The sequence below is a fragment of the Eumetopias jubatus genome, unplaced genomic scaffold (assembly GCF_037043125.1).
Source record: "Eumetopias jubatus isolate StellerSeaLion01/CBP00866 unplaced genomic scaffold, mEumJub1_p1.0 scaffold_6, whole genome shotgun sequence".
Lineage (NCBI taxonomy): Eukaryota > Metazoa > Chordata > Mammalia > Carnivora > Otariidae > Eumetopias > Eumetopias jubatus.
The window spans coordinates 94796776-94820548 of NW_028274812.1; the positions used below are offsets into that span (position 1 = coordinate 94796776).

Below are 23773 nucleotides of genomic sequence, written 5' to 3' on the forward strand. Positions count from 1 at the left end.
AATGGGGCATTGTCTCATTATGTTTTACGACTTTTTAGAAAATTGAGGTATAATTGAGGCTCCTGGGTGGCTCAGTCATTAAGCGTCTGCCTTCGGCTCAGGTCATGATCCCAGGGTCCTGGGATCGAGCCCTGCATCGGGCTCCCTGCTCGGCGGGAAGCCTGCCTCTCCCTCTCCCGCTCCCCCTGCTTGTGTTCCCTCTCTCTCGCTGTCTCTCTCTCTATCAAAGAAATAAATAAAATATTTAAAAAAAGGTAAAATTGACATACAACATTATATTAGTTTTAGTTGTACAACATAATGAGTCAGTATTTGTGTATATTGCAAAATGATCACCACAATAAGTCTATTTAACATCCATCACCTATTTACGTAGTTACTGATTTTTTTGGTGTGGTGAGAACTTTTAAGGTTTTTTTCTTAGCAACTTTCAAATGCACAATACAGTATTATTAACTATAGTTGCCATTGCTGTATATTACATCACCATTGTCTTACTTTATAACTGGAAGTTTGTACCTTTTGACTCTGTTCACCCATTTCACACCTGTTCCCTGCCCCCCCATCCCTGTGTTGCAACTTTTTATCATGAGATTTCCTTAGCTGGAATTTTGTGGAAGTTTTTGAGGCATGGACTGAAGGTACATTTCTCCAGAGAGGATCTTCTTTTATTTTTGCCAGGCTTTATTAACTGTGGGAAATCTAAAAATAAATTCTCAGCATCAGAGCTTTACATACTGCATGGGTAGCGTAATTGGCCACAAAACACACGTGAGAATCAGCTTGCGGTTATGAACATGTTTTTCCTACTGGGTCCAACCTCAGACCTTACACAGGCTAGTGTCCTTGCTCTCCCAGGGTATTTTGTTTTGTTTTTCTAAATCATACTTTCCCTGGCTTTATTTGTCAGTGTTCCAATCAGATGGCCTCATCTTTTTCTTCTGTCCTTGCCCAGGTGCTTGGCCTTCACAGTGAACCGTTTGGTCTCAGAAATCAGCGTATCATCTCTGTATTTGTGTTTTTGCTTCTTTATCTGTCTGGTTTCCAAGGATTTCCTTAACTCTCTTGCCCCCTCACTGATACATTAAAAATATATGTTGTTATTTTATCCAGCATTTTTATGTATTGTATAAGAGGAAGGCATGTTAGGATGTCAATTTGTAATATATCTGAGAAACCCTTGTCTTATTTTTGTCACTAAAGAGGTTCCCCCCAACTGGATTCTCTCAGGTCAGAGCTATGTGTACCCCAGAGTTCTAGCTTCCATCCCTAGAGCCATCAAAAGTTAAAAAATCTGATCATTATACTCTCCCCCGCTCTAGCTAGGGAGTCAAGACATGACTTTTAACAATTCTAGTATAATTTCATTTCTACATAGGGCTCTGCAGTACACGCAGCCAACTGCTTTCATCTCTTAGGTTTAAAGCCGATGACACAGCGCCTTCATTTCCCACAGACAGAATTCATGCTCACGTAGGGTATTGAGAAATACTCTAGTGACTCACAGTACGTATTAAGCCAAATCAACTTTTTAACTGTATATTGTTTTGTTATAATTGAACATAAAATATCAACTAGAGAAAATACTGATGTAATTTTTTATGACAAATCCAGATAAATTATGAAATAGCAATTGTGGTTGTCAAGTTATTTTATTTATTAATTTTACTTATTGTTTTTGTTAACTAACAACTTTCTAAGAAAATGTTATAATTCGGAATACACTTTTTAGAGGGAAGGATGAGTTATGGGATTAGGAGAGGATACTTTTTCTTTTCTTTCTTAAATGTGATACTCAGTACATGCTATCTCTAATCTAAAATCTAAATTAATTAGATTTTAAACTTAGTTCAGGATAAATTTATTATATAAACAGGCTCTGTATAAATTTGAAGGCAAAACATTAAAGATATTGGAATTTGGGCATTAAAAAGACTTGAGATGATGGACTCACGGACAATTTAGAAATCTCAAGTCATCCAGCCTGGGTTAACATTTGAGGAAGCAAGGCCCTGAAAAATGACCCAAGATGCCCCACATCATATGTCCTGAAACCTTCAGGGTCACATCTGGAAAAAGGACCTCCTAGATGAATACTTTCTTCTATGCTGTATTGTTTCCCTGTTTATATGCCATGTTTAGCTAAGCTTTTCAAGTTTTTTATTTCCTTAAATTTAAAAAAAATGTATATATTTTGTAAAATGAACTGATTCCCTCCCCATTGGTAAAATTAATTTAGAAAACCTAGATATTTTACATTTAAAAAAACCTAATAATCTTTGGGATTTATGGGAGTATTAAGCAGGCAACACAGATTTCTTAAGCTTATTTCTAGAGTATGTGTAATCACCATGACTCCAGGCAAACTTGTCTATTTATTAGAGCAAAAGAATCAGGAAGTCTGAGATGCAGACATTTCAGGATACTAGGGAAGCGAAAAATAGCTTCTTCTGAAACAAGAACGCTGCTTTTTATAAACAAATGACTACCATTGTTTCCTGTTTTTAAATCCTATTAAAAACTGTTTGGAAACATCATTAGCTCTGTAGTTCCAGAGATAACCATAAACAAGTGAAACTGTACTAGAAAAGAAGTTATAAAGACAACAAACATTTTATGATGACAGCATTTTTATTGTTGCTAATTAATGACAGTAACGGTGGCTAACATTTCCTAAGCACTTCCTGTGAGCTGGGCACTGTGCTAGGCAATGGGCAATAGCTCACTTAATCCTAACAACCCTAGGAAGTAGGTTTTCTTTATACATTAGAGAACCAAAGTTGAAAAAGATTAAGTAGGTTGTCCACAGTTACATAGCTAATAAGTGGTGAAGCTGGGCCAGGAGGCACATTGCTGTCAGACTCCAGACCTCAGTTCTTCATCTTCCCTCCTATAAGTATGCATAGTTTACATGCCTATCACAGGGAAAGGAACACTGAAGAGTGACTCTCCTCCTGAAGAGTGACTCTCCAATGGGAGGATTTCAGACATCACGGCACCAGTTGTTGGTAGATCTTCTGACTCCATCAGATCACATGAAAGATTATGTTCTCCGGAGAATCAGGAAGGCAGGTGAGAAGATAAGGTCATCATCTGTCTCTCTGACTCAGCAGAGTGGTGATGATGAGCCTGGACTCTGAACTAGGGAAACAGAGGAGTGGATTGTTGCATTTAAATTAAAAGCATGTACACCAGGCAGTATTTCTCTTGAGTAGTATTCTGAATTAGGGCCAGGTTATGTTTCTGTTAGTACAGAGACTCATTTGGCTTCTTGCATTTCTGTCCTCTGACAGTCAGAACTGGCTCTAGGAAACATTGTGAGGTAGGCAAAACTTGCATTACTGCTAAAAGCGCCAATGTTCCCTCTTCCGTTTATCAAAATATTTCTTTAGGATGTAGTCTGATGACGTTATTTGCACTAAAGTATAAATGACTGATATTACTTACTGTTTTCTATCTATGAGAAGCTTGATTAGAGATAAAAAGCTTTTAACCCAAAGAATGAATCATTGTTACTAGAATTTTAGGCATCAGTGTGCAGATGATATGAAGGGAAGTGAAAATTTTTTTCAGGGTGACATAGGCCATTCCTGACTTTGCTCCCCATCACAAGAAGAACAATTAACATATATTCAAGACGCCTCTGAGACAATCCTAGAACAGAGGTGAGGTTGAAGTCCCCACTACACCTCAGAGACCAAGACAGACATATTACAAGAGTAAGAGAAGTGGGTACTTGTTGACCACATTGCCCCTCCCCCAGGTCAGTGAAGTACCACATGGAGAGGTCTTCCCTGAGCCTCTGGTCCCTCCAGTGGGAAAAGAGAACCGAGAGGGGACAACCAGCCTCTCTTAGCCCTGCAGGTCATTTTGTAGGAGGGCCTACTCTGATCTCTCAGCATGGGGACTGCAGGGAAATCTGCAGCTACTGGGAATCTGACTGATGGAGAAGGGAGTAGGGCTTGCCTCAAACAGCACACAAATCTTAGCAGACTGACTTAATACTTGTCCTGTCCAAGTAGTAATCTCAATCAGCAGTTTTGCTCATCTGCAGAACCAAGCTGGACGTGCACTCTGACCAGGGAAGTTGGCAGAGTGTAGAGCTGCCTGACTGAGATCCTCAAACAAGGAATTTTGCCAGCCCTAGAGCTCAGTTTGCACATGGCCAGGCAAGGTGCTCAGTCATCCTACCCGCTGTGGAGAGTACCTTCCAGCTCCATCTGACCAGAAGGGCTAGCAACAATTCCTGGAAGCTGTGTAGCCTAGTGGTACTCAAGCCAAGAGGTAGGCGAGCAGAGCAGATCGTCCCCAGAGCAAAGCCAGCACTGGTTGTGGAGCCTCCTTGTGCTATTGCACAGGTAGGGGGATTGATTCATAGCCAAGAATGAGAGTAGCTCTCAGCCCCTCCCAACTGATGAGCTTATTTGGGAAATTGAGAGTAGCTGGGAATAGCCCTGTCCCCTCCTGTCCAGGCAAGGGAGCTGAGACATGGCTCCAGATTTGCCTGATTCAGATTCTCAAATGAAAAGTTGTGTTGGCTCCAGAGCCCACTTAGCACACATGCAGACAAGGTGCTGAGTCACAGCTTTACCCACTTGGAGAGTATATTTCTGCCTCATCTGAACAGAAGGGCTGGAGTCAGCTCCTGGAAGCTCTGTGGCCCAGGGGCACTTTAGCTGAGAGAAAGGCATACAGAGCTGATAGTTTGTGGAGCAAAGCCAGTGACCCTGTTCAGCTAGGGAACTTGGGGGTGCGGGTCAGCTTGCGTTAAGATAACAAAGAGCTTTACTAGTTTTCCAGCAACTTCCCCTGCAGTGCCTGGACAGGGAATCTAATTTGTAGTCCCATTCAATGCCAAATATAGCCTTCAGCCTGTGGGACCAGGGAACCTAATCAGAGCACTTGAGAAGCTGTGAAGCCCATTCAACAGTCCCATACATAGTGACAGAGAGCGTAGCCCATGGATTTCCTTGTCTGTAGAGTGGCCTCACCTGACCACAGAATTCAGTGCCCACCCAGGCCTGATTCAGGCCCCCAAACAACAAGTGGCACAGGCCCTGGATTCAGTCTTACTGCCCTGCTAGGGCAAGGAAGTCAATTCATAGTCTCCTCTATTACTGAATGTAGTCTCCAATTCTGATGATTTAGCAAGCCTCACCAGAGAATTCAGGCAACTCCGGAGCCCATCCTACAGCCTCACTTGTGTAGGGCACCAAGCCAGCAGTCCTATCTGACTGTTTTCACCCAGTGGCACACTTTCCCATTCCCATCCTCAGAGCTTGAATAGTTGCCTCGCCCAAAAGTAGACCATAATAGTAGGTCTTTTTTGTCCAAAGACATTACTAGCAGACACACCTAGAAACCCAAACTGAGCTGACTGGTAAAGAACTGTCTCTCCCAAAGCAGATCTATAGAGTCTGAAAGAAGAGCTCCATTATTCAAATGTGCAGATACCAATGTAAGGGATGAAGGATCATGAAAAATCAGGTAAATATGACACCACCAATAGAAACTAATAAAGCTCCAATAACTGACCCTAAAGAAATGGAGATTTATGGGGCACCTGGCTGGCTCAGTCAGTAGAGCATGTGACTCTTGATCTCAGGGTTCTGAGAACAAGCCCCATGTTGGACATAGATCTTACTTAACAAGTAAATAAATAAAAAATTTAAAAAGATGGAGATTTATGAATTGTCAGACAAAGAATTCAGAATAATACTCTTAAGGAAGTTTAATGAGGTACAAGAAAACACAGATAACTACATGAAATAAGGAAAACAATGTGCCAACAAAATAAGGGGATGGAAATTGCCATCAAAATAAAAAACAAAAAGCCAAACAGAAATCTTAAATTTGAAAAAGAAAAAAACTGAACAGAAGAATTCAGTAGAGTTTCAAAAGTAGACACAGACCATGCAGAAAAAATAGTGACTTGAAGGATAGAACACTGGATATTACCCAGTCAGAGGAGCGAAAAGAAAAAAGTGAAGAAAGCCTACCAGAATTACAGGACACAGTGAAAAGAAACAATATTTGCATTATGGGAATTCCAGAAGAGGAGAAAGGGAAAGGGACAGAAAATATATTTAAAGCAATAATGGCTGAAACCTTCCCAAACCTGGGGAGAGCAATGGATGTCCAGATTTATGAGGCCCAAAGGACCCCAAATAGATTGAACCTGAATAGGCCTCCACTGAGACACATTATAATTAAATTGGCAAAAGTCAAAGACAAAGAAAGAATTTTATGAGCAGTAAGAGAAAAGAAAGAAGTTATATACAAGGGAGGCCCCATAAGATAGATAATTGGTGGATTTCTCAACAGAAACTTTTTTTTAAAGATTTTATTTATTTATTTGACAGAGAGAGACACAGCAAGAGAGGGAACATAAGCAGGGGGAGTGGGAGAGGGAGAAGCAGGCTTCCGGCAGAGCAGGGAGCCTGATGTGGGGCTCGATCCCAGGACCCTGGGATCATGACCTGAGCCGAACGCAGGCGCTTAACGACTGAGCCACCCAGGCGCCCTCAACAGAAACTTTTTAGGCCAGGAAAGAATAGGATGACATATTCAAAATATTAAAAGAAAATAACTGTCAACAAAGAATTCTATATCTGGTGAAGCTGTCCTTCAGAAATGAAGAAGGGATAAAGACTTTCCTAAACATACAAAAGCTGAAGAGGTTCATGGCTGCTAGAACTACCTTATAAGAAATGGTAAAGGAAGCCCTTTCAGTGGAAGTAAAAGAACACTAATTAACATAAACACCACTAAAAGGTAGTATAAATCTCACTATAATGGTAAATATATAGTCATAGTTAGATTCTGCAATATGGTAATAACGGTGTATAACTTAAAACTCTAACTTAAAAGTAAGAAAAATGAGTATAACGAAAGTATCTATAAATACAGTAATTTGTTATTAGCTATATGATATAAAAAAGAGGTCAATTGTAAAAGCAATAACTTAAAATGTGAGAGGGAAAAGAACTAAAAGTGTTCAGTGTATGAATTCTATTGAAGTTAAGTTGTTATCAGTTTAAAATAGGGTATTACAAATTTAAGATATTTTATGTAAGCCTTATGGAAACTACAAGGGAAAATTTTATAGTAATTATACAAAAGAATATGAGAAAGTCAAAGCATACTAATATTAAAAACATCAAAACACAAAATAGGACAGCAGAATAAGAAACAAGGAGCAATGGATCTATAAAACAACCAGAAAACAATTAATAAAATGGCAATAATAAGTCCTTTCCTATAGTAATTACCTTAAATGTAACTGGATTAAGTTCTTTAATTAAAAGACATAGAGTGGCTGAATGGATAAAACAAGATCCAATAATAAGCTGCCCATAAGAGAATCACTTTAGCTCTAAAGACACATATAGACAAAGAGTGAAGATATGGAAAAAGTCATTTCAAGCAAATGGTAACCAAAAGGAAAGAAAAAAAGCAGGGTAGCTATACTTATATCAGACAAAATACACTTCAACCTAAAAATGGTAAAAAGAGACAAGGTCATTTAATAATGATAAAGGGGTCAATACATCAAGAAGATATAACAATTTTAAATATTTATGTGCCCAACATCAAAGCACCTAAATATATAAAGCAAAAACTAACAGAGCTAAAAGGAAAAGTAAACAGTCATACAGTAATAGTTGGGGACTTTAATACCCCACTCTCAACAATGGATGGATCATCCAGACAGAGAACCAATAAAGGAACAGCAGATTTGAACAATACTACAGACCAAATGGACCCAACAGACATATACAGAACAATTTATCCAACGACACCAGAATACCCATTCACCTGAATCACACATGGAATATTTTCTAGGATAGGCCATATGTTAGGCCACAAATCAAGGCTTAACAAAGTTGAGAAGACTGAAATCATACTAAATATCTTGTCTGACCTAAATGGCATGAAATCTATAGATTTCAATAACAGCAATTCAGTACAAGAGGAAAACTGGAAAACTCACAAACACATGGAAATTAAACAACACTCTTCTGAACAATCACTGGATCAAAGAATAAATTAAAGGGGAATAAAAGGTTTCTTGAAGACTGAGCACATGTGCTCACCATCCAGTCTTTCCATCCTGGAAGGCTCACAGCATTGACCCCTTGCTCAGTGATAAGGGACATGGCAGCAAATGTAATCAGAATCAGAGTGGTATAGTCCTCGTTCTCTGATCACAGGGCAGGTGCATTAGAAATCAACACTGAAAAGACAGCTGAATGCCCCTCAGATGATAGGGACTGGAGGGTGCACCCTAACGGACTCATGGGTTAGAGAGACCATCCAACTGCAGTTTGTGAAATACTTAGACCCGAACAGCCCCACGCCCACCTGTGGGCGGCAGGGAGAGCACTGCTGGGAGGCCAGCGGGAGGTGGGGCGGGACACACAGGGGCAGTGCAGCTGCTGCAAGCCCGCTGCATTTCCAAACCAGCGGGTAAACAATAGAGCCGTCTCCCTCTGCCAGGATCCACTCTGGCTGGTATTCCTGTTGCACCACTTGTTAAATATTTGGCATATCTCCCTAGCGAGAGGGAACTTCCTTGCCCCACACGTATTTAAAAACAAGAGAGATGTAAAATAAAATGACTTAAGTGCTCAGCCCAAGAACGGGAAATAAAGCAAATCTAAAGGAAGCAGAAGGAAGAAAATAATAAAGAGCAGAAATGAGGAAACAGAATCCCAAGGATCAATAGAGAAGATCAGCAAGACAAAACTGGGCAAAGTTGACACACTCCACTTAAGAGGACAGGCATCCCCACCTTCCTTGAGGTAACAGAACTCCCAGCTTAGACCAGGAGTCTCAGGATCTTGCAACTGCATCCTTCAACACGCCTGATGTCACTAAGTTCCAGCCAATGGGATGAGACTAAGATTGTGAGCTCCGCCCCCTGGGCCGGGTCACGGGTTCACAGCCACTGGGGGGGGGGGTGGGGTGGGCAGCAGGACTCTGAATAAATGAGGGAGAGGAAGAACTTCTTAACCTGATGTGGCAGATGCTGAATCTGGCTCCTCTGGCTTCTGTTCTCGTGCCTCTAGTACTTTCGTGAAGGTGAAAGCCTTTTCTAGACTTCCCTGTGACTTAGGTACGTCTTTGACCTGGGTTTCTGCCAGGCAGTGCACATGGGTGGAGCTTCCAGGTGCAAGTGCATGCCGGTGCAGGCAGGGAGAACAGGTTTTGGGGAGGGTGCAATGGCTATGACCCTGGTTCTTCAGGGGTGGCTGGACCAAATTTTTTACCCAGTTTTGTGTCCTCACCTAAACGTTTATAATAAACCTCTTCCTGTTTACAAAAAAGATTTCTTGAGACTAACAAAAATGGAAACACAACATATCAGAACTTATGGAATGCAGCAAAAGCAGTTCTAAGAGGGAGGTCCATAGCAGTAAAAGCCTGCATTAAGGAGCAAGAAAGCTCCTAAATAAACAGTCTAACTTTACTCCATAAAGAGCTAGAAGAAGAACAAAGTGATCACAAAATTAGCAGAAGAAAGAAAATAATAAAGAGTAGAGCAAAAATAAATGACATAGAGGACAGAAGAACAATAGAAAAAATTTACCAAATTGAGGGTTGGTTCTTTGAAAAGGTAAACAAAACTGACAAACCTTTCGCCAGACTTACCAAAGAAAAAAGAAGACCTAAATCAACAAAATTATAAATGAAAAAGTAGATATTACAATTGACACCTCAGAAATTTAAAGGGTTAGAAGATGCTACTATGAACAACTATATGCAATGAACTGGACAACATATAATAAGTGGAAAATTCTTAGAAACATACAACTTACCAAGACTGAATCAGGAAGAAATAGAAAAAATGAATGAACCAAATACTAGTAAAGAGATTAAATCAATAATAAAAAATCTCCCAAGGAAGGAAAGCTCAGGACCAGATACCATCAACTGCTGTATTTCAGCAGACAATTAAACGAGGATTAACACAAATCTATCTTAAACTCTTCAAAAAAAATTGAAGTGGGGGGTGGTAGAAAACAATCCCAAACTCATTTGACCAGGTCTGCATTATCCTGTCACCAATACCAGAAAAAGACACTACTATAAAAGAGAACTAACTATAAGCCAGTGTCCCTAATGAATATAGCTGTAAAAATTCTCAATAAAATAGTAGCAAACCAAATATAGCATATTACAAGGATCACTCGCCATGGTCAAGTGGGACTTACCCCTGGCGTACAAGGATGGTTCAACATACACAAATTAATCAATGTGAAATCACTTTCATTGGATGAAAGAAAAAATTATATGATCATCTCAATGGATGCAGAAAAAGCATTTGACAAATTTCAACATCGGTTCATGATAAAAAGCTCTTAACAAATTAGGCATAAAAGGAACATCTCTCAACATAATAAAGGTCATATATGATAAGCCCATAGCTAACATACTCACTGGCGAAAGGATGAAAGCTTTTCCTTTAAGATCAGGAACAAGAGAAGGGGGACTACTGTCACCACTCCCACTCAACATAATGCTGGAAACCCTTGATAGAACAATTACTCAAGAAAAAAAAGGTATCAGAATCAGAAAGGAAGAATTAAAATTATCTTTATTGGCAGACAATATAATTTTACATATAAAAATCCTAAAGACTCAGCCAAAAAACTGTTAGATCTAATCAGTGAATTCAGTAAGGTTGCAGGATACAAAATTAATGTACAGAAATCAGTGCCATTTCTATATGCTAACAACAGAATTTCTGAAAAAGAAATAAATCAACCCCATTTACAATAGCATCAAAAAGATAGGAATAAATTTAAGGAGGTGAAAGATCTCTATGTTGAAAACCATAAGACACTGATGAAAGAAATCAAAGAAGGATGATTATCTACATTTAGAATATGGGAAATTTGGAGAGATTAAATAACTTTCTTATGGCAGTATGAGTGGTGAATAATGAAGCTGGGGAAACCACTGTTGCCTCCTAACATGGCCTGATAAAAGTCTTGTACAGTCTTTCTTTCCATTAAAGTGTAAAATGTGAATTATAGCATGTGTTTCTAGTTCCCTGAAATGCAGTAAAGGTGATTTATAAAACTCTTATAAAGTAATATTGAAGCCAATTGTATTAGTTAGGTTTCTTCAGAGAAACGGAACCAATAGGACAGATACACACACAGGTTTATTTTAAGGAATTGGCTCATGCGATTGTGGGGCAGGCAAATCCGAAATCTATAGGGCAAGTTGGCAGGACAGAAATGCAGATGAGTTGATGTTACAGGGGCGCCTGGGTGGCTTTAGTCGGTTGAGTGTCCGACTCTTGATTTTGGCTCAGGTCATGATCTCAGGGTTGTGAGATTGAGCCCTGGGTCAGGCTCTTCACTGGACATGGAGCCTGCTTAAGTTTCTTTCTCTCCCTCTTCCTCTGTCCCTTCCCACTGGGAGTTAAAAGTTAAACAGAAAAAAAAAAAGATATTACAGGCTGGAAACAAAAAGTTTCTAAAAAAAAAGTTAAAAGGAAAAAAAAAGACTTGATATTATAGGCTGGAAATTCAGCAAGATTCCTCTGTTGTAGTTCTGAGGAAAAAATTCCTTCATCTACGGGAAACCTTAGCCTTTGCTCTTAAGGCCTTCAGCTACTTGGCTGAAGCCAACTCACACCCATGGTCTAGTCAAGCTGACACATAAAATTAACCATCACATCCATCAACACTGATTTTCACTGAACAGATTTTTGAAGGTACCTGGATTCTTCACCTGCTAGCTTTCCAGCTGGTTCCTGTGCTGTGGATACAGACACAGGACCAGTTCAGGAGGAAATACAGGACCAGGGCAGAAGGGAACAGCTCTTTGTTTATTCCATAGTGTGCCTGTGTTTCTGATGGAATTCATCATACTGTTTTCTGGACGTGGATATACATTTTTAAAAACTCTTTTAGGCTTTAAGTTATTTTTGGAGGAAGCTCTTGGACTGACTGGGTCTGAAGCCCCAGTTGAGAAAGGGAGGAGAAAACCACCTCGAGGAAGGAGGAAGGTTAGAGGGTTGGAATTCACACAAATCATAGGTGTGCAGTCTGATTAAGGAGGTGGGGGGGGGCTGCAAAGCCAGAGCATAGGATTGTAACTGTTAAGAGAGCCCTGCAGTGGACACTGGAAATGAATGGGTGAATTTGCTTTATAAGCACAGTGAAAACAGTTTACCAGTTTGCTTGTTGTAGACAAAAGTCAGAAAAATATGGGTATTGCTGTTTTTATGCTTTAAGTAGCATAGTATCATTATTCCGAAAATGTTATAGAAAATATGTATAAATGGTATGTTTACTATATTCTCCAATTCCTGTGTGAAGGGGGACAATGAACAAGATCATTTGTACACTCTTATACTCTGTGTGCATGAGCATAAGGACAAATGAAGGAATGAGTGATTCAGTAACACTTTGGTACTGGCATGCTACCATCTCAGCAGACCCTTGCATGACCCTGACGAGCTGCAGCTTCTCTAAGGGGCGGATTGCCATTATCACTCACTAGCGCCTGGGGGCCGGGGCTGTAGCTGGAAGGAAATGCAGGTCTCTTGGAGATTGGTAACTAGCTAGCCTTTTACTTGAAACCAGTCTGAGTCACCCTGAACTTGGGGGCTTATCAGAGAGACCCCACATCTTGAGTCTCCTTGTTTGACTTGCCTGGGACCCACTCATTTTTCTGCTGCCCTTCTCTGGCTCCCCACTGTTACACTTGTCAACTCCTTCTGGGTAAACTACCTTAACTTCTTACCCTGTCAGCCACATCCCAGCCTTCCCCTCACCTTCTCTTTTCCTAGCCTCTAAATATTTCTCACATTCATCCTCCTTCCATCACTAACATTAGTGATTTAGCTCAGGCTGTCATTTGCTGGACTGTAACAAGAATTGCCAACTAGTTTCGTCTTGAGGTTGACCCATGACCAGTCCATTCTCTCCATGGCTGTCAGGGTCATCCATCTGGAAGGGCGAATTACTTATAACCCTTCAGCAACAGTCTGGCTCCTGCAAGGTCAAGTCCAGGTTCTAGCACTGCATGCAAGGCCCTTTATGATCTCCATTTATCATCTGCATCCCCAGCCTCATCTGCTGCCTCTTCCACTGTAAGTCTCATTCTGGGGTATTGGTTAGATAACTTGTAGGTGTCAACATCCTTTTCCTCTTTCCCCACTATTTTATTAGTTACCTTAATACCCACTTTGGAATAAAGTGGCAGTAACCAAGTAAGCAAGCAAGTGTATTTCCTTCTACTCTGGTTCTAGAGTAACTCAAAGTAGCCTTAAAAAGAACAATGATGCTGAAGGAAGAAGGAGATGGAGGAGGGTATAGCTGCTGTGGTGATCTTGTTGGTGGGCTCTGTGTGTGTGCATTTGTGAGACAGACAGACAGACAGACAGACACTCAGGACATTTGTAGCCCTAGTTGGCAGAGCTTCCTCTTTGAATCTCTACTCCCATGGGACCCACCTGCTGAAGCCAAGCTGTGAGCCAGTGGATTCATTCAATAGATAGTCATGAGGGGCCCACTTCCAAGAATTGGGATCCTAAAGTAAATATGACACAGTCACTGCCCACACAGTGAGTTTGACTCTTAGGCTATAAACTCTAGTGTGAGATATATCATTTCTTCTCTCTCTCTCTCTTTTTTCCTGTTAACTTAGATTCTGACTCCCAATCTCCCATTATGCCAGGTTGGATATTCATTGCTTCTTCCATCTTGGAGTTGTGTTAATGTTTTGGGTTCTTATAAGATGCCAAAGTGTCAATGAATAGGAGGGAATATTCGTGTCTCCATGTTGTGCTGACACACGCCCTATGACTGCCCCATTGGGCCCTTTAGGCTGTTTCTGGGTTACTCTCAGGACACGGGGATCTTGAAAGGTATACCATAGGGTTGATCCCTCTAGACATACCAGGCAGCCTTCTCTTTATGGGTCAACTTCTGGGATTCAAGAAGTCCCCTGCTCCAAGATCCACAGATGTTCCCTGTAGCCCAAAAGGGCCTCTTTTTAGTCTGGGGAGAGTCCTTTTCTCCAGAACCCTTTGCCCCTTTCTACAACCCTAGTCTCAATAGATTTAGGTTCATGGAAAACAAAAGCCAAGTGTACTTGCAGGCTGTTTCTGCTTCTTGCCCTCACACATGGCTTCCCCCAAGGGATAAAGCAAGGAAGGGACAGAGCCAGATTACCTTCTGAAAGAGAGATCTATTTCAAAAAGAAAATGAAATCTGAGGGAGCCCTTAGTGTATATGTAGGGGCTTTGAGCCACATAGTTGTTCCAGATGAATCTCAAGTGTTCTAAGAGTGGGATGTATAGCACATCTTCAGGAAAACCCAGATGTTAGTTAAGGGCATTTGGAATGTACTTAGCATTTATTCCCCAGAGATGAGGCTATGCTTGGACTGGGCTACCACCATCCAGTATGAAGCATCCCAGCTGGGCAGAGTTTTCCACCAAGTCAGCTCAGGGGCAATGGGCTTCCTTATGTTCGGGCAGTGATTCATGATTCCAGTCAGGTGTGGCTTATGGTAGCAGGGTTATGTTACGTTCACTTAACACACCTGGAGTAAGCACTGTTTTCCTCAGAAAGGGACAGTGGAAGTGCCAAGCACTTAAAATTTCATGTACTTGGCTTCAGTATAATAATAAGGCACTTTCTTAAATGAAAAAGTAATTTTTCCACGTAATTTAAGCAGTAACTTTTTGAAGTGAGAGAATAACTATGTAAAAGCTATTATCAAAAGCAATTTTCTGAAGTCGCATTCATGAAGATAGGTAATGAAAATGAAGGTATAAAGACATAATCCTGCTTATGTTTCTACAGGGAAGAATTGAATACCTATAATTCCTTTTTTTTTTTAACACTAATGTGTTTGTCCTAAGTTTTCATTGTTGTTTCCAACAATGGAGACAATGAATTTAAAAGAAACAAAAGAGGACTCTATTGGAAAGATACAAGGATATCCCAAAGAACTGAAATGTTCAACAAGGGAAGGATAGACAGGATGGATATGGAAACTGCTTTCTCCATGTTGGGCATTGGTATAAGCGCTTTTCACGTATTGTTTATTCTGCTACAACAGCCTTATGTCTTACTCACTGTTATGTTTCGCATTTCTCAGATGAGAAAACCAAAGCTTGGAGAGGTCAAGCAGTTTTCCCAAGGTCATATAGCTTTTTCCCAACATTCAATCTTTGGCACAGTATGCACATATCTTTAACTTTATAACTAGAAAGTATAGATAGTAGTTGGGGTTTGGTCTTTGCAAACGTCCTGTGCTTCTATCTTAGGGCCCCACATATGTGATCATAGCCCACATCTTCTTTTTAACAGAAGTCAGAGCTATAACCTGGCTGTTGAAAGTATTTGGCATCAAAACCCCCTCTGTGACCTACATAAAGGGAGGAGAAATATTTGGTAGCAGATTTGACCATGGGTAGGGGCCAGAGCAGACAACAGTGGGGGTCAGCAACAGTAGTAATGGGTGGGTGGGCCCGCCAAATTCATGGAGATCATGAGCCAGCATTTACAGAAGTCATACATTGGTCCCATTTCCTTGGCATTTGAAATGTTAACTAGGGTTCTTGGGGATGGAGCAGAATGAGATCAGCACTTTGATGTCAGCAGGAACATGGAGTCACCTATTTCTGTTTAACACTAATTTAACTGAGATATTTTGATAGCCCTCTCCTTTTGTTTTGTCCCCTTCTCTGAGTTTTCTTCTTTTTAAACTGTGATCCTATTGATTGCCATTATCCCTTACTTTCCTCACCCTCCGTGGTTCCTTTACTTTCTGAGTGCAACAGTGTTACCCATCCTTTCATTTATGGCTTAATTTATGCTAGGGGCCACAGTATCATAGATAAATGAAGTGGGCCAGGTAAGGACCGTGTCAGAATGGAAAGCACACGTCCTTTCTAAAAAGGGAAAATGTTGCTAGGCTCAATGCTTCACATCTACATTTCTATGAAAAATTCCCAATTTTTAAATGTTTGTCATTAGTCAATTTTAAAAAATGAGTAGGCCAATCACAAAGCATCTGTAGGATGATGGCTCCATCAGTAGTTGGCAGTTTTGGACATAATACTCTTGGAGGAATGAGGGAGGTGGGGAACACGTGAATCTCCGGTCTAGCTTCTAAAGGGACTGTCGATGCTCTAGTCTGTTTTCTGAGTCAGCATCTTTCTACTAATTGGCTTTGTATTATTAATCACATCTTTATTTTTTATTTATTTTTTTAAAAAAGATTTTATTTGTTTGAGAGAGAGAGAGAGTGAGTGAAAGAGAAAACATGATCAGGAGGCAGGGGCAGAGGGAGAGGGAGAAGCAGGCTCCCTGCTGAGCAGGGAGCCCGGCATGGGGCTCAATCCCAGGACCCCGGGATCATGACCTGAGCCAAAGGCAGACGCTCAGCTGCCTGAGCCACCCAGGTACCCCTTAATCACATCTTTATGTACATATTTACATTATCATACTGGAAGAGATATTTTTCAACCTCACCCATTAAGATGATAATATTTGAATATAAGGTGGCTGTTTTATCACCTCTACTCTTCCAGTTGGATTTTAAGCTCCTCCGAGGCAGAAGCTTATGTATGCTTAAGACATATTTTTAATTGATTGATATAGTAAATATCCATTTAAAATATAAGATGAAGTATTCTCTAGTCAAAGAGATAGATGTTTTTGGTATTAGAGTTTGTCTTCCTAATGTGATTCTATTTTGTGGGGCTGAAAAGTGTTGTGTTTGTTCTTCTTTTAGGCAAATTATTTGAAATGTCCTTCCTCAGTTTGGAAAGACTATCTGCAGGTCCTCAAATGCAGACTAGTTCTTGTGTCTCTATTTTTATAATTTTAATATGACTGAATGAAGCTGGACTTGCAAAAAGAATCTATTTGTAAAAGATTTTTACAATTATAAAAAATTTGGTGTTTTGATAGCTAATATAATTTTTCTTTTATTTGTGATCCTTTGGGGGGATTTGCGGAGGTGTCAGAACACATAGGACAAAAGAATATTAGAGTTGGGAAAGAAAAGTAAATTCAACGTTCCACTCAGTGAAGGCTTGGTCCCTTGGAGTAGGAAGATGCTCACTACCATACAAAGCAGTCTTTCCACTTTTAAGTTATTTTTGTATGGTTTTTCTTTATTGTGAACTGACAGCTGTCTGATCATTTCCATCCTTTGGGCCTAGTATGGAGCACAGAACAAGTCTATGCCTTTTGGGCTCCCCAAATACATGGTAAGATCTTTGAGGACTGTATGTTAAGATATTCCTCCCAGTGCCTACGAACCACATTTTAGGGCATTTAATAGCATGTAGTTGAGAGCACAGGCTTTGGGGGTCAAAGGACCAGATGGAAATCCTGGCTCTACTTTGTACTGATAGAATGACTGTGGACAAGTTACTTAACCTCTCCAAACCTCTTTCTTGGGGTGCAGTGAGTATTAAATAAGATAGTGAATGAAAATTCTTAGTACAGTCCCTGACGATGGTCATTCAGTAAATGCTGTGTATAGTTAGAACATGCTGGTTAGACTGAAAGGAAGGAAGTCTTGCAGAATGTTTTAGTGCTAAGCCAAGACTGCCTAGAATCTAAAGCCATGCTCCTCCCAGAAATGAGTCTTTGATGCTTATCTTGGAGAGCTTCTTATATAGCTAGAGGAAAATTATGTTGTGTGAGCTTAGTTTCCCCAGAAACATAAGACCAAGGAACACTCTTGACTAATGCATAACCTTTCTACTCTAGGAAGAGTTTGTGTCCTGAATTCCAGTGGTCTTCTTTCATAGGCTGATGCACTGGGCCTCTCCACCTAGAAAGAAAGCTTTAACTTCTTTAATTCTTTGCCCAAAGCCTCCTCCCGGGAGTGAGATCTAAGAACCTTCCAGCTTCCCTTCCTTCTGACCTCTCTTTCTCCCTGACTCCACCTAGGCTCTTCTTCCTTTCTCAGTGAAGCGCTGTTGCAGTTCTCCCCTAAAAGGAGAGAGTGAGGGACAGCTGATATCTCATCAAACCAGAAGCCCCCTTCCTCTTACTGTTTAAAGATGGTTTCCAGGGGCTCCCGGGTGGCTCAGTCGGTTAAGCGTCTGCCTTTGGCTCAGGTCATGATCTCAGGTCATGATCTCGGGGTCCTGGGATCGAGCCCCGCATTGGGGAGCCTGCTTCTCCTGCTCTCTCTGCTGTTTCCCGGGCTTATGCTCTCTGGCTCTCTCTCTCGATCTCTGTCAAATAAATAAAATCTTAAAAAAAATAAAGGTGGTTTCCAGATGGGAGGTTAATTAAGAGTTATTTATTTGATGAGAGAATACTTGAATTGTTCAACTGGTTTTGAAAAAAATTTAAAACAAGCACATAGTCCCCATGGTTTACCATAACTCATTTTGTCTTCAAGGGGTTAAACACACTTTCTTACATTTTCCTTAACTGTTCTCTTCAGCATCTGTTTATTTGTGGTAAAGATTGTTTTCTCTAGGATCTTTAACATTAGATAATGGGCCCTTGCTTTTTTGACTTATTTCCCAGTAAAAAACTAGTATATAAGTTATTTTTGGGGCCATACCGTGTATTTTTACATAATATGCAGGAAGCTAGTATTTGTACTTACCTAATCAATAGGATTTTAAACAAAATTGGATCTTCACATCTTTAAAGTATTGATCTTTCTTTTTGTTTATGTAAAATATAAAAAAATGTGATATTAAACCAACTTTATGTTTACTGGACTATATATTAAATGAATAACGGTGGAGCCTCTTTTATATCCTTCCATCTAAAACTCTGCTTGGGACTGAGGCAGGCACATCACCTTTCTCTAGGGTCTGGCTGACGTAGGCCACTGCTTTGGTGCTTCTCTAAGTGTACATCAAGAAATGCTACGAGAAATCACTCAGATGTACACTACCACTGTGTACTTGCAACTCAGGATTTTGACGTTGTGCGAACAGGCCTAGACTAAGCAACACTTAGAGAAACTGAGAAAGGTCTTGCTTACATGTTTCCCCCCAACTCTTCATTTTGATCATATTTAAACATGTAGAAAAGTTGAAAGCATAGTATCGTGACTACTTATTATTTTTAAAGATTTTTATTTATTTATTTGAGAGAGAGAGAATGAGAGATAGCACGAGAGGGAAGAGGGTCAGGGTCAGAGGGAGAAGCAGACTCCCCGCTGAGCAGGGAGCCCAATGCGGGACTCGATCCCAGGACTCCAGGATCATGACCTGAGCCGAAGGCAGTCGCTTAACCAACTGAGCCACCCAGGCGCCCGTGACTACTTATTATTAACCTATTGCTATATTTACTAGTTCTCTCTGTTTTTATTAAAATAATTGAAAATAAGTGCAGACGTCATGAGTTTCTTCAGTCTGGAAGGTAAGGATAAAGTGTCTCAGGATAAGGACTCTTTCCTATACCACTGCAATATCATTATCACACCTTAGAAAATTAACAATAAATTCCCAATAATATCTAATAAACAATCCATGATCCATGTCCAGCCGTTCCCAGTTGTCTCTAACATGTCTTTTTCAGCTTAAAAAAAAAGTATAGAATCTCATCAAAGGTTCATGAATTTGTTGTTATGTTTGTCTTTTAAATTTAGAACATTCTCTGTTTTTTGGGTGTGTATATTTCTTGACATTGATTGACCTTTATGAAGAGAGCAGGATAGTTATTTTATCAATGCCCCACAATCTAGATTGTCTAATTGTTTCTTTTCTTTTTTTAATTTTAAATATTTTATTTATTTATTTAAGAGAGAAAGAGAGTATGAGTGGGGGAAGGGGAAAGAATCTCAAGCAGACGCTGAGCAGAGTGGAGCCCTGCACTGGGCTCGATCTCATGACCCTGAGATCATGACCCTGAGATCATGACCTGAGCCTCAACCAGGAGTCAGATGCTTAACTGAGCCACCCAGGCGCCCCTGCCTAATTGTTTCTTTACAAGCTTTTTAGTTTTTAATCTTTTGGAAATATATTTACAGAAGTGTGCATAAAATATAGGTATGCAGTTTTGTGGAAGTTACCTTTCCAGTCTCCGGGATCCTAAAAGTCTGGCTCTTTTACAAACCCTTATCTTTGCACTTGTTTCTCCATTGCATTTAGAGAATGCCTAGTGCAGAGACAATTTCCTGGCACTTTCCTGCAGATCAGGGTGCTAAGGCTGGGCGGCTTCCAATTTAGGCAGTTCTATTGTACTTATCTCAGATCCCCCACCGGGGTTTCAATTAGAGAAGTTATTGTTTAGTTCCCCTTCTAAAAATATTGCATTCTGTAATTATCTTGGCTTTAAGAGATTTGGGTTGTTTTTATACCATGTGAATGCACTGGCTATTAGGAAAGTCACTTTAAAGTTTTGGTGATCTAATTCAATTGTTAAAACTGCCTTAATAATTAAGTTGTAATAAGACACAATACAGGGTGTTTAGGTTCCTCATAACCTGATATTTTTGGTTGTAGAGACCCAGCATCAGTCCAGAGGTAGCTCACAGTCCTTTATTTAAAAAAGAAAAAAAAGGCCAAATGTTAAATATATTTATGTTTGACCTAGACCAACTTTGTCTTTACTCTCCTAATTACCCTTGCTTCTCTTCCCACATACTCCACAGTGCTTTCCTATTTCTCTTGTTCTCAACACGAATGTCAAATGGTGATGACAGATGATGGTGTAAATTGGGGTCCTTAACCGGGAGTCAGTGGGTCAGTGAACCCAATAAAATCATATGCAAGGTTTGTGTTTATTTGCCCATGTGCTCTGTTCTGGAGAGATGTTTCCATAGATTGCTTCAACTTTTCAGGGGTGCCTGTGAGCCCCAAGTGGTTAAAAGCACTAGTTAAGTAGTTACTTCTTCCTAGGGCCTTTGCTGTTTTCTCTGATTCTTGGCATAGTATCTTTCTTTTTAATAATCTTTTTATGTAGGGGCGCCTGGGTGGCTCAGTCGTTAAATGTCTGCCTTCGGCTCAGGTCATGGTCCCAGGGTCCTGGGATCGAGCCTCGCATCGGGCTCCCTACTCGGGTGGGAGCCTGCTTCTCCCTCTCCCACTCCCCCCGCTTGTGTTCTCTCCCTCGCTCTCTTTCTCTCTGTCAAATAAATAAATAAAATTAAAAAAAGTAATCTTTTTATGTATTTGTTTTGTATTAAAAAATAACAAGGAATAAAATTAAATCCATTTGTAATATTAGTCAACACCCAGAGGTAATCATACTGGTAAATGGTTATCTATCTACCTATCATCTGTCTACCTATTTATCGATCACTTATCTATTTATCCATCTATACACACACACATTTTTTAAAGGAATCATTCTATATGAACTACACTTTGCTAAGTGTAGATCGATAACACTTTTCTTTAATTGCTTCATTGTAGTTCATTATATGGATATAATGTAATTATCCAGTCTCCTGTTCATGGACATAGATATTTATATTTTAAGAGGAATCAAACCTTAGGCAACGAGAGAGATCTTGGGGCTTTTGCTGGTCACAAGAGCCCTTATCCTTTGTCTTATCCTTGTAAGCCCCACATCAAAGGTGAGGCTCTGGATTTGGGGCCATAGAACATGTTTGCTTTTTCCAAAAAAGAGAGAACTGTACTCTTAACACTCCTCGCTCTAGCCCCCAAGATAGTGACATGAATTGGTAAGTCATTTCAAATCAATAAAGCATATAGCAGTTTCATAGGATTGGTTGCCTTCAAAGCAGCTTCTTTTAAATCCATTCTCAATTTTCAAGGTTCAAATGGGCCTAATTTTGTATAGTTTACTTACATTTTTAAAAGTGTTTATGAAAATTATTATGGAAAAAAACCCTAAAACTTTCTTAAAATGCTTGAATCGTGTAGCCTGGAAGACTTTACCAATTATAAATATGTATGATTTCCCTTGGTCTGTGTGTCTGTGTCTATATTTTCATATGATATATTGCTGAAAGAGGTGTTGCTGATTGTCTTTTCTTCCTTTTCTCTCTTATCTGTTTACCAGTGACACTACCAGATTAGAGGCTGCCCCAGTCAACACCCTTAAGTCCAGGGGTAGTAACTGTTCCCATCTGGCTGTGTGTGATTAATGGTGTTTATGTCATGGCATAAATCACATCTTGCTGTTCAATCAGCTGAGACTCTGGCCATTAAAAAAAATTTATCTATAAAAATCAATAACCAGTGGTTTTTGGAAAGGAGCAGTTCTTTAACAGCTATTCCCTAAGTCTGTCTGTAAAGATAAACAATCAAATTACTATAGTCACTGAAATTGTGCAGGCAACAACAAGAAATATAATCTCACAGATAAAGGATGACCTTAAGTAAGGACAGGTTGGAAGCCATCTTAAGGAAGACAAGGCAACCAAAGAAACCCAATACCCTTTTGAAAGTGTTTAAGAATGTCACCCTTTTTCACGGATCCAGCTGACAACACCACCTCAGAGAGCTCAAGATGAATTTTCCGAAAAGCCTGGAAAATAAATTAGGTTGATAATAGCGTTCTGTGACTGACTTAATACCACTCACAACTCTCTGTGGACTCTAGCTACAATATAGAAAATCAATTTTATTTATTTACCTCATGTTTGCCTCAAACATTATTGCCACGAGGAGAACACACAAAATCTGAATAAATAAATTAGCCACGGTGATGAAATGTCAGGTAAAATAAAACGGAAGACCCCTTCTTCGGGAAAGAATAGAGCTAAAGATAAATCTTAGATACTTTACTTTGTGGGAAATAATATGTGTACTGTTAAAATGGTGGTGTTGACCATGTGTAACAACATGCCTGAATAGACCGAGGCAAGATTAATAGTCCCGATTCACTTATAGTTTGCTTCACAGGCTGTGGGTGAGTGCTTTGGGATGTTGCTCACACAGCCTGTTTTGCTGCAGTAGCCACTGCTTTTGTGAGCAGCCCAGTGTTTTTGCTCAAATCGGAGTATGCCTCACTGATTCCTGTCTGCAACTTGCTTCTTAGGAATCGGTGACGGCAAGATACAGTTCAGGAATTTGAGTTGTACCAGTTTTGCCATTTTTACAATGCGCCTTACTTAGCCAAGTGGAATTCTAAAGGGGAAAGTGAAGATTTCCCTTAGATACTTCCTTTATAACTCTCTTCACAGAGCAGATCACATCCTTATTTCCACAGTAAGGTGCTGGTTCTCTACATAATCACAAACCCAACTCCATCAAGAAGGCAGGAATACTCTCTCATGCCCTTTCCCCATATGGAAGATAGAACCCTTTTATGCAACATATGATCCCGCAGATTTGTTCCTACTGGATGAAGCGAGGACTAACCTTCAGGCAAAGTGCTTTGGTGGAAGCATCCTGTTTCTCATTTCACTGTGTAATGACCAGGAGCTGAGAAGAGATCTGTTTCCTGTCACCGAGCTGCATCATCCTCATTTACATTATTGGCAGCTCTCACTTGGCTAGAAGTTTAAATTATCTGAAGAACTCTCAACTGAGTTCAGATGTTTGTTTATTGGAGCTGTCTTAGGCTTCTGAAAACAGTCTTTTGTGTTCTCGCTGGCTTAAGAAAAGCTCTTCTCAGAATCTGCCCTTCCTCCCTCCTTGCTCTTTTCTGGGAACCTGCTTCAGTCTCATGAAGCAAATTAAATAAAGAGGACAAGGAGCTTAAAACTCGTCAGAAAAGAGACTCCAGTGGTGAGGCGACCTGAAACGGAAAGGAATTTGGACTCAACATCCTGCATTTGTGCTTTGTTTTTGAAACTTCGAGTTCGTTGCTTTAATGAATTAACCAGCAGCCTA

At 40.1% G+C, this 23773-nt stretch overlaps 1 protein-coding gene across 7 annotated transcripts in view; it reads left to right on the plus strand.

The window, feature by feature from the left end:
* Positions 1 to 23773, plus strand: part of DST (dystonin) — a 478002-nt gene that overhangs the window by 88769 nt on the left and 365460 nt on the right. The window lies entirely within an intron of this gene.